Raw genomic sequence first — 12,115 nt, 5'->3', positions numbered from 1 at the left:
TTAGTATTTACATTTTGCCTAAATATTAAGTGAAGAAGAGAAAATCTACCAGGTTGCTTTCTTTTTGTGTAAAAGGCCGTCTTTCTTCTTCCTTTTTTTCCCCCATGTTTTAGTATTTTAGATGACTTTATTGTTTTCAAAGCCTCTTTAATCTCATTTCATAATCAATGAAAATGAGCATGGAAGGACTTGCATTGTTCAGATGATTGAACCAAGGTTAAGTGAGAGTAGGGAGTCTGCTAGAGACATCCTGGTAATTATCACATTACCAGTTATGGTGGCTACCACAGCAGCCTGCCTCATGCCTCTTCTTCACAGGATTTCATGTGCTAGTTCTTTGAGCAATTTTCAATAATAGCAATAAAGAGCTATTTCTCAGAAACAAATGATTGGAAACTAACACTTGGCAAATTCATGGCTCAGTGTTTTGTTTTGTTTTGTTTTTTGTTGTCAACTAGACTGCTGTACTTAAAATTAAATCCTCTCCTGGGCTCACAGCTGGTACTGCAAACACTGCTAATTGGACAGGCTGAAGTGTGAAACTAAATATATACGTTGTCATTTTACTCAACAGTTTCTGGGAAATGTATTGCAGGTAAATCAGCAGGCATTAGCAAAGCTTTTGAGAAAGTACACATATGGGTATTAAGCCTCATGATGGATATGTTTCCCTACTAGAGCAAAGCAAGCATCTGACTTTCGTAGCCATTACTGAAGCAGCATAGATTTGTCATTCTGAAAACAAATGAGACTTTTCCCTTATGTAATTTTGAACATTTTGATTGATTTTTGGATAATAGCCTTCCCAACTTTTTTTTTCTCCAATGTTATATTCCTCTCTCTTTGTCCTAGAGGAATACCAAATATCTCCTATTAAATAATTTCAATATATAGTTTTAAATGCCTTTCATTGTGTTGATTATACAGGAGGAACTTGTGAAATATGTTTCTAATGGCCTAATCAATAGGTAACCATATTTTACTCATTTTGTTTTTCATTCTGGAGTCTCAGTGAGATAGAAGCATTGGAAATCAGGCAATTAGTTACTTAAAAGGAAAGAAAATAAAAATCTCATCAGAGTTCCTTTGGGACCCAGGGTGATATTTACTTATGCGGTAAGATTTTCTGTTCCAAACCTTTATAACTATGTTCAACTTCCAATTGGAAGACATTATTGATTAACTTTTAATTTAGAAGAGACAAGTTAAAGATAATGCTAGTTTTCTCTGCATGGCAATCTCGATTCACTTTCCATTCTTTTCTGCCCTACTCTGCAACCCGTGAGGATAAATGTTATAAAAGACAACATCCAGGTGCTCTTGATTTCTGGCTTCTATATGGTTTTAGTCAGTGACATGCACTGCCAGAGATTTGAAGGTGGGAAAAGAAAGAGGTTGGGTATTTATTTCCTTTGTTCCTTCTCTGCCAGGTTATGGTTTGGTCAGTGGTTGTATTCATCTACCTAAGACTTAGTCTTTGCGACAGACATCTCCTGCTCTCAAGAGATTCCAAATCATTGTTTCTTCCCCTTGTCCATTCAGGTATAATGATACTAATGTTCCATGAAGTTGCTAATCTCTGAGCATTTTATTATTCTTCATTGGTTCCGTTAGCCCTGTCCATACATCTATAAATTATCCTTTCTTGTACTCTCTTTAATTAAACTTTTGAAGATGAAATCTGTTTTCTGGTAGAATTCTGATAGAGAAAATAACTGGTAGCAGGGTTGGACTCAAGAATCAAACCCTCAGAATGGACTTCTGGGTTTTGGTGTATGTAAATTGAATGACTGAATGGACAATACTGACACTGAAAATTGATGTCATGACCATTGGTGGCATCAGATGAAGAGCCAGTGGAGGGCAAGTCAGTTGGAAGACAATGACAAAGTGGCACGCGAGAGTGTGTGTTTGCTTTGTTCTGCATATGGTAGCTTTTTATCTAAATAAAAGGATGAAAATGGAATACAAATGACACATGGGTGGACTGTGCTGGTCCATCCCCATTTTTACCTATATGTATTTTATGTGTCCTTCTTTCCAATGCCATGTGCTTTAGGAGGCTGACTTCTCCAGACTGTATCACCAAATATCTTTGCTATCTGGCTATTATTTGGGTATTTTCTCCCTCAATCAAGATTCATCTCTATAAATTAACCTTTCACTGAACTCTTTTAAAATCTTTGGTGTGCTATTTCCTGCCATGACCCTGACTGTTAAGACAAACTCCCTAAAGTACAAGGTGGAAGCACTGGATCTTCTTGACTTTGCAGTTTGTAACCTACATTGTCTCAGGAGAGAGGGAGCCTAAAGACAAGTACTGAGCCTAGCGCGCCGCGCTGGTTTCCGGGGGTGGCTGCTGCGGCGACATGCTTGCGGAGCTGGGTTTAATCGGGACCATAGGCGAAGATGATGAGGTGCCAGTGGAGCCAGAGACTGACTCCGAAGACCAGGAGGAGGAGGGGCCCACTGTGCTGGGCAGAAAGCAGAAAGCCTTGCAGAAGAACCGCAGTGCCGATTTCAACCCTGACTTTGTTTTCACTGAGAAGGAGGGGATGTACGATGGCAGCTGGGTCACGGCTGACGTCATAAGCCAGCTCAAGAAGAAGAGGGCAGCCACGACATTAGATGAGAAGATTGAGAAAGCTCGAAAGAAAAGGAAAACAGAGGATAAAGAAGCCAAGTCTGGGAAGTTAGAGAAGGAGAAAGAAGCAAAGGAGGGCTCTGAACCTGAGGAGCAGGAAGACTTTGAAGGGAAAGATGAGGAAGCCACAAAAGATGAAGAATCAGAGACTGAATACTCGTCAGCTGATGAGAACGTCCTCACCAAAGCAGATACACTCAAAGCAAAGGAGCAGCAGAAGAAGAAAGGACAGGAAGCAGGAGGATTTTTTGAAGATGCATCTCAGTATGATGAAAACCTCTCATTCCAGGACATGAACCTTTCCCACCTTCTTCTGAAGGCCATCACAGCCATGGGCTTCAAGGACCCCACACCGATCCAGAAGGCATGCATACCTGTGGGTGTGTTGGGGAAGGACATCTGTGCCTGTGCAGCCACTGGGACAGGTAAAACTGCGGCTTTTGCCCTGCCCGTCTTGGAGCGTCTGATCTACAAACCCCACCAGGCTCCGGTGACCCGTGTGCTGGTGCTGGTTCCCACCCGGGAACTGGGCATCCAGGTGCACTCCGTCACCAAGCAGCTGGCCCAGTTCTGCAGCATCACCACCTGCCTGGCTGTGGGCGGCGTGGACGTGAAGTCTCAGGAAGCAGCCCTCCGGGCAGCGCCTGACATCCTCATCGCCACCCCGGGCCGGCTCATTGATCACCTCCACAACTGCCCTTCCTTCCACCTGAGCAGCATCGAGGTGCTCATCCTGGATGAGGCTGACAGGTTTCTGCTCCAGCTGTCACTTTGCTGGCCACTCTATAACAGTTCCTGGGACTTCCCTGGTGGTCCAGTGGTTAAGAATCTGCTTGCGGGCTTCCCTGGTGGCGCAGTGGTTGAGAGTCTGCCTGCCGATGCAGGGGACACGGGTTCGTTCCCCCGTCCAGGAAGATCCCACATGCCGCAGAGCAGCTGGGCCCGTGAGCATGGCTGCTCACCCTGTGCGTCTGGAGCTTGTGCTCCTCAACGGGAGAGGCCACAACAGTGAGAGGCCCGCGTACAGCAAAAAAAAAAAGAGAAAAAGAATCCGCTTGCCAATGCAAGGGACACGGGTTCGATCCCTGAAGATCCCACGTGCCGTGGAGCAACTAAGCCCTGAGCCACAACTACTGAGCCTGCACGCCACAACTACTGAAGCCCGTGCACCTAGAGGTAAGCTCCACAATAAGAGAAGCCACCACGATGAGAAGCCGACGCACCGCAATGAAGAGTAGCCACCGTTCACCGCAACTAGAGAGAAAAGCCTGTGTGCAGCAACGAAGACCCAATGCAGCCCCCCAAAATAAATAAATAAATGAAATGTTTTTTAAAAAACAAAAAAAACAGTTCATCCCTGCCCCCCACACCCCCGCCTCATCCTTCCCTTCCTGCCTTATGTTCTGTGAGGTGCTACACCTCCTTGACCTCCCGCATTGTTACCTGAATGCTCGTGTGGTGGCTGTGTCCCTCTTCTCCCCAGAACTTCATGTTCGAGAAGGGCCGGCTTTGTGTATGTGTTGCCTGCTGCCACATCCCAGTGCCAGGGCCGTGTCTAGAATCTAGCAGGTGCACAGTAGGTGTTGAATAACTGGTCGACTGCCTCCCCTGAGCATTCTTGAGGCCTGGAAGAGGTAAAGGAGATCGTTCTAAGCCAAGGGAACATGATCTGATTTAGGTTTTAAATATCAAAAATATCAATGTCTCAAAAGATCAAGAAAGGCTGTGGAAGTTTCAGACTGAGACCAAAGAGACACGACAACTAAAGGTGATACCTGTCCCTCAACTGCAGCCTGAACTGGACGAGAAATACTGTAAAGGATTGGGTGGGTTGAAAAAATTGGAGTCACAGTAATCTCACAGATGACTATTATCTGCAAAGAGAAAGAGGTTCCTTTCCTAGTGGAGAGAGCTGGTAGATACCACTTCAACCAAGTGACCAAACTGCGTTGCTGGAACAAACTGTCTGTCTCCGGGTGGAGTGGGAGTGAGGTGCACAGCTGCCCCCTACCCCGCTCCCAGCAATGATTGTTGAATCCAGTCACTGGGGAATAATTAGACATATTCAGAGTGTGAAAAAGGATGAGAGGACTTTGTAGACTAAGGGAGACTAAAGAGATGTGGCAACCAAGTACAACGTAGGAACTGTCATTCCTGACTAAAAAAATAAAAAGACAGCTCTAGAATGACGTTTTGGGGACAGTTAGGGAAAACTGAATATACATTGTACTTTACTTTAGATATCATTCAGACACTTGAATTTCTCAGGTGTGATGACATTGTGTTTATGTAGGAGAAATTCACCGTTCTTAGGGAATGTGTGCTGAAATATTTAGGGGTCCGGTGTCATGATATCTGCCACTTAATAGCATAAGATTCAGCAAAAGAAAAAAAAGAAAGACTAAGCAAATATGGGCAAATGATAATTCTTGGTGAACCTTGGAAAAAGGGTAAAATAACACTAATAAAATAAGTAAATAAATGAGCCTGAAACATAACCAATGACAGTATTGAAAAAAAAAAAAGACAAGTACTGCTCCCTCTTTTGAGGAATCTTTCTGTGCTTCTGATTTGTTTTCTGTTAGCAATGGGCCCCTATTATGTGATCTGTACATCTCCATCCAAGACTTGGTATGGTAGCTGGACAACAGGGGCCTGTTAGCATATAGACTTTCTTGTCTTTCTGGAAACAACAGCAACAAGCTATTATACTATGAGAAACGAGTCTTAAAAGTCATAAATAAAATTGGCCACACCATTTTCTAAAAATGGTGATATACTCTGAGAAAGAAGAGAACACACTCAGAAATAAGAGATAATCAAGACTCATATATCTTAGTTCAGGACACTGAATGATTATTGGTAGAGATAAAAATTCCTGATTCTGACAAAGGTGGGAGTTTCTTAAACTCTGTCCAGTCTCTGTGAAACATATTTCAAGTTGGAAGAAAGGGAATAAGCTATGAAACAGACAAGGAAGACTTCCTTTCACAGTGTATGAGAATCATAATAGCTTGGGAGAAACCTGCTTTGAAACATCAGTATTGGCTACAGTGAGAAGAGCCAATAGTACAGCAGTGGTGGGAAGGAGCCTGTGTACCATTTTTGGTATCTGCACTATCAAAAGAAACGGTCAAGGGCATATAACAGGCATACGCTTGCAAAGACCTTACAAAGTGAAAGTTCTCAGTAAGTCTTAGTTCTAGTATCTGTAATACTGGTTGAGGGATGAGAGTGAATACCATTATGACCATTAACACTTTTGGTGTGGTTTAGGGATTCTGTTATAGGTACTGATTGTTACTACTATATATTGAAGCACTGCTGTGTGCTAGACAGTGTATGGCACTTGGTATACTTTTTCATTAATGCTAACAACTTTTCAAAGTACCTCTATGCTTATTTTGTCTATAAAGAAACTAAATATGAGTAAATTTTATTGTCATCTAAGTTACAGACCCATTAGGTCCTGAAGTCTAGATTCAAAACTTATTCTTACCACTCCCTAGGATATAATCAACTCTCAATACGCTTGCTGACTAAAGGCCCCAGTATTGGCCTAAGATTGTGTTTTAGAGAAATACCTTTCCTTTTACTATTAATGTTTCCACGGGGTTGTTTTTATATTTTCTTTCTTTTCTTTCTTTCTTTTTTTTTTTTTTCAGTTGCAGAAAGGCTGATGTCAACCCATAAAAAGAAACAGAGCAAAGAGAATGGAGAGTGAAAGACCTGGCAATAGCTTAACAGTTTTAGGCCCTGGATTCATGAAAAACCTAGTTGGCTTGGTTTGCATTGTTTTCTTCTGTTGGTCTCTGGTATGTTTCTCTCACTTGCAACAAAAGGAATGTCAACTAGTAAACTGAAGATCTGGAAAATAATGGTCATTATCCTGGGAATCTGAATCATTAGCCTAAAGATAAGCTAATTAAATTGGCCTTCCTTTGCTGATAGGCTGGCTTTTGCATTAGTTTTATTCTTTAGGCATGTCCTAGTTTGTGAGAACAAGTAAACAAAACACATTTTTCCTTGTAATTATTACCAAACACTTACCTTATGGATAAGATGCTTTAAAATCTTTCTTGAGATTTAGCACAGAACTCCAGTATTCCTAGGATTAGAGTCCTTTATGGGTTTTTACCATTTAAAGATCTTTCCTAGGGGATGACCTAGGGGATGAAAATCCTGAACCTATGTCTGAGGCCTCACTCTCCAATTTCAGGCCTTACAATTGGTACCTACCTAAGTTGTCTTCCTGTATCTCTGGAATGAATATGTCATTACCTTCACCCTTCCCCTTCTAATAGCACAACACATTCGAATTTTCTGTGATACTTTTTGGATGTGAGCTCATCTTTTTCAACTCAGCTACAATTAACTGCAGTTGACTTTATATCTTCTGTGCATGGCCTACCCACTGGATAAGTATTATTGCTCTCTGCCCTTTCTTCTCCTACTCCTTCCTGCCTCTTACTCTGCCAGTGACTGTTTCCAATCTTCTGCATCAACAATTATAACACATAATGGACTTTTTCCTCCAATCTTCTATATCAACAGTTATGACACATAATACATATTTTCCTCTATGCAATCTTTCCTTATATTCTAATAGTCCATTTGGCAATGAAAAAACATTATGGCTAGTCTTCTTCTAATGGAAGAGAAACATGACATGACTTCTAAGACGAACTTTCACAAAACATGTTGAGATTTTTTTTCTACCCCATCAATTTATGGACTAAATAGGTGTGTGCCTGTGTGTGTGAAAACACTGCTCTTCAAAAAGATATCAGTGAGAGCTGGATCAGATATCACAAGTCAAATATTCAATTTATAAACTATTCAATGGACTGTTAAGGGGAGTTTTGGCCAGGAAAATAAGGCAATATGATTAGATCCCAAAGTTATTATTTGTTAGGCCACCTAAAATAATGTAGTTGTTGGAAGAAAAAGTTATATGGCTCTTAAGCCCCTTATCCACATCTACTTTTTTAAAGATTTTGATTATGATAGATTAGCAGAGAATTTTTTGAAGGATTACTCTATAAAGAGCTGGACTGTTAAATCCTACTCCCTTTAAGCCAACCCATATTGGAATATTGGAGTTCTGTGCTAAATCTCAAGAAAGATTTTAAGCATCTTCTCCATAAGGTAAGTGTTTGGTAATAATTACAAGGAAAGATGTGTTTTGTTTACTTGTTCTCACAAACTAGGACATGCCTAAAGAATAAAACTAATGCAAAAGCCAGCCTATCAGCACAAGGAGGCCAATTTAATTAGTTTATCATTAGGCTAATGATTCAGATTCCCAGATTGAGGAGTGGGTATCATCCCAAGCTTTATGAAAGGGGTTTCACAGATACCGTTCAGAGGACTTAATGTGTATCTTCTGCAGTTAGATGTTAGTGGATCCGTATACAATTCCACCAGGAAATGAAGACACCAAGGGATAGGCTAGCTCTCTGCTATCCAGTGAGCAGAAGTAGAGGTAGCTTTGTTGGAACAAATATGACCAAATGGGAGAGAGAGCCACACTGGAACCATTTAAAATCCTGCCTGCATAACTTCTGAAGGGGAAAAGATAGTCAAATAAAGAACAGGGTGCATTTAAAACAATTATAACAGCAATGGATACAATAATAAAAATAAGATCTGAGTGAGGCTGGCCAGTGAAAGGGAACATCTTAGATCATGGGAAGTGCAGTCAATTGTTCCTGGTGGGGCATGCAGGAATCTAGGAAAGCACCAAAGAGATAAGGAGTCATATTTAAACATCTCCTCTGCCCAGAGGGTATGTAACCAACTTGAAAGAGAAAAAAGTAAAATAAGAACTTCATGACTACTGTGATGGTTAACTTTACATGTCAATTTGACGAGGCCATGGTACTGAGATATTTGGCCAAACATCTGTCTTGATATCACTGTGAAGGTATCTTTTTAGATGAGATTAACATTTAAATTGGTACAGTTTGAGTAAAGCCCATTACCTTGCATAATGTGGGTGGGTCTCATTCAATCAGCTGAAGGCCTTGAAAGGAAAACACTGTATCCCCCAAGGAACAGGGGATTCTGCTTCCAGAATGACTTTGAACTCTAGCTGCAACGTCAGCTCTTCCCTGTGTCTCTAGCCTGCTGGCCTGCCCTGCAGTTTTCAGATTTTATAGTCCCCAAAATACAGTTAGACACTTCTTTAAAATAAATTTCTCTCGCTCTATGTAGACACATACTATTGGTTCTGTTTCTCTGGAGAAACCTGAATAATACGACCTCTTAACCTCTTCTCTTTTCTTCATCTGACCATGGATAGGTGGCAAAAAATGAACCTGTAAATTTTATTTAACAAGATGGGGTGAGGAAATGGAAGCATTAGAAATGGAAGAAAGACCACCTTCACTTTCCCAGGTTCTCACTAATTAAAGGACCCAAATGGTGGAGAAGAGATTCACTTTAAATCAGTTTTGATTAATATTTGAACATGGACACATTTACAAACCTTTTTACTGGAGTAAAATGTACATGCAGAAAGAAAAGCTTCTCTCATAAATGTACAGTTGGCTCAGTTTTCACAAATGGAATACACCTATGCAACCAGCACCTAAATCAAGAAACAGAACATTAGCAGTATTCAGATAAAATTCTAAGGGCAGAAACAAACAAAATAAATTTGCTTTCTGATATATCCTATGATTCATAATTGTTTAATGAAAAAGTTATAGAGTTAATATTTCCATCTGATTCTTCATAATGCAAAAGCAGCAAAGTGCATGAACATGTGTGTTTGTGTGTGTGTGTGTGTGTGTATGTGTGTGTGTGAATTCAATCGTAAAATGCTAGCATTTAACTTGAGGATAGATCTCTTCTGATAATATATGCTACATATTCAAATTCATAATGTTCAAAGAGAATTCAAATATCCCTTATCACAGTTTTTACTACATTCACACATTCCTTTTATTAATAACTACCATTTTTCTGTCAAATAAAAAAAAGTGTCAATTCAGTAAGGCAACTACTGTGAATTCAATGCAGAAATTCAGTGAAACATAATTTATTTTTCTGATTTTCACTGAATTGGCATAATTGCTGAAATGTCTTGCTATCATGTAGAAACAGCCTCTTAATTTATGGATCAAGCTTTCTTTTTTCATATCCTAGGTAGGATTTAATATTAGTTCCTGTGTTGCTGTCTATTGGTGTAATGTGATAATTAGTAATTAAAGAAAAATCACTTTTTCAAAGGAGAAATAATATAATGCATCATAAATGAATCGTAAGTGTACATTATTTATTAATAAGTTCCTATAACTAATTGTTTAATCAAGGTATGGCTTAAAGTCCCTAACAACAAATTGAATTTCATGTCTACAAATATCTCATGCTGACTTAGAAAACATTTCCTAATAAATTTCTGCATATTTTTAAAAACCCCAAGCAAGTTCTGGATTATGATTTTTCCTTAAATTTAAGCCTTATAAAAAGGTAGCAAAAAAATGAATCTGTAAATTGCCTATTAGTTAGCATAGCTCCAGGCATACTGGCACATTTATTAAATATTGTTCGGTGATTTCAAGCCGGAAATTAGGAAATGAATAATATATAACAGTAATTGTGGTTTTAATATTTTATAGAGAATAAATAAATTGACTAATAAAAATAGCTAGCATTTGTTTATTATTGTACAAATGTTTATGGAACACACATATTTTCCAGTCCATTTTCTATTATTATACCATTTTACAGATGAAGAAACAGGCTCAGTAAGGTATTATCATTTCAGGATCTGTGTTCTGTTCACATTATAATAAATGGGTAAGTTTTATTTTAATGAGACATACCCACTATTGTTTCCATAGTAGAAGAGCAAAGTGACAGATACCTCAACTACAAAGGCTGCAGGATCAGGAAAAGAAGAAAAGTTCCTAGTTTAAGGCATTGAATTAGCCCATTTCTATCTAAAACAATTATTTACTAAATTGTATTTACTAAATGAGAGCTGAGAATCAAATGCTATTATTAAATGAATTCTAGTTTATTTACAAATTCCAGGAAAAGAAAATGGAGAAAATGTAGGAAATATCCCCATGTAAAACTGGTCTTGGGTTTATGGCTCTGTAACTTTTTGCACGCAATTGAAATGGTCTGGAGTTGTAGTGGAATTGGCCCAGAAATGAGAATTTGCGCAATTAGAGTCCTAATTTACAGATGTTGGTATAATCCAATCTGTAAAACCACCTTTCTTCCATAGTTCTTAATTACGTCTGGTCCTTAAAGACTATGGAACATTATGTTCCTAAACACACAGTTTTTTCATCTAAGTTATAGAATGAGAAAGAACTTCAATGTTCTGTGAAATTCTTTACACCAGAATTTTATTATAAAGCCCATTTATTAAGGGTATTAGGTATTCTGCTAAATTGTACGCTACACTGTCAAAGAGGAAAACAATACAATTAGCAAGAAATAATAAGCGTTTGGCAAAGTGACTTTCACAAAATAAATATACCAATACCCCTACGTATACACAATTAGGAATTATAAAATATAATGAAAGTGATTGCCTTCATAAATTTGTAAGAACCATGTAAGTCATAAAATAGTAAAGCATAAATTTAGTAAGAAAAAGTTGAGGCCTTAGTGAAGACACTTACTAAATTATAAGAAGAAACAAAAAATAAAATTTTTTTTAGATATATCACATGCCAGTATCTTTATTGCTCCATTTTAGGAAGAAATTATTATTATTTTTTAACATCTTTATTGCAGTATAATTGCTTTACAATGGTGTGTTAGTTTCTGCTTTGTAACAAACTGAATCAGTTACACATATACAAATGTCCCCATATCTCTTCCCTCTTGCATCTCCCTCCGTCCCACCCTCCCTAACCCACCCCTCTAGGTGGTCACAAAGCACCAAGCTGATCTCCCTGTGCTATGCGGCTGCTTCCCACTATATATCTATTTTAGGTTTGGTAGTGTATATATGTCCATGTCACTCTCTCACTTTGTCCCAGCTTACCCATCCCCCTCCCCGTATCCTCAAGTCCATTCTCTAGTAGGTCTGTATCTTTATTCCCATCTTGCCCCTAGGTTCCTCATGACCATTTTTTTTTTTTTTTTTTTAGATTCCATATATATGGGTTAGCATACAGTATTCGTTTTTCACTTTCTGACTTACTTCACTCTGTATGACAGTCTCTAGGACCAACCACCTCACTACAAATAACTCAGTTTTGTGCCTTTATATGGCTGAGAAATATTCCATTGTATATATGTGCCACATCTTCCTTATACATGTATCTGTCAATGGACACTTCAGTTGCTTCCATGTCCTGGCTATTGTAAATAGAGCTTCAATGAACATTTTGGTACATGACCTTTTTTGAATTACGGTTTTCTCAGGGTATATGCCCAGTAGTGGGATTGCTGGGTCGTATGGTAGTTCTACTTTTAGTTTTTTAAGGAACATCCATACTG

The 12,115-nt window shown here is 39.0% G+C and overlaps 1 pseudogene; it reads left to right on the top strand.

Moving 5' to 3' along the window:
* Nucleotides 1-2,336: 2,336 nt before the first annotated feature.
* Nucleotides 2,337-12,035, top strand: LOC111188026 (putative ATP-dependent RNA helicase DDX27 pseudogene; annotated as a pseudogene).
* The last annotated feature ends 80 nt before the right edge of the window (nucleotides 12,036-12,115 follow it).

Source organism: Delphinapterus leucas, chromosome 6 (genome assembly GCF_059928025.1).
Source record: "Delphinapterus leucas isolate spDelLeu-1000000601 "Yukka" chromosome 6, BTC_Dleu_Yukka2, whole genome shotgun sequence".
NCBI lineage: Eukaryota > Metazoa > Chordata > Mammalia > Artiodactyla > Monodontidae > Delphinapterus > Delphinapterus leucas.
The sequence above is the reverse complement of the archived record's forward strand: the minus strand, read 5'-3'. Positions and strand labels throughout refer to the sequence as shown.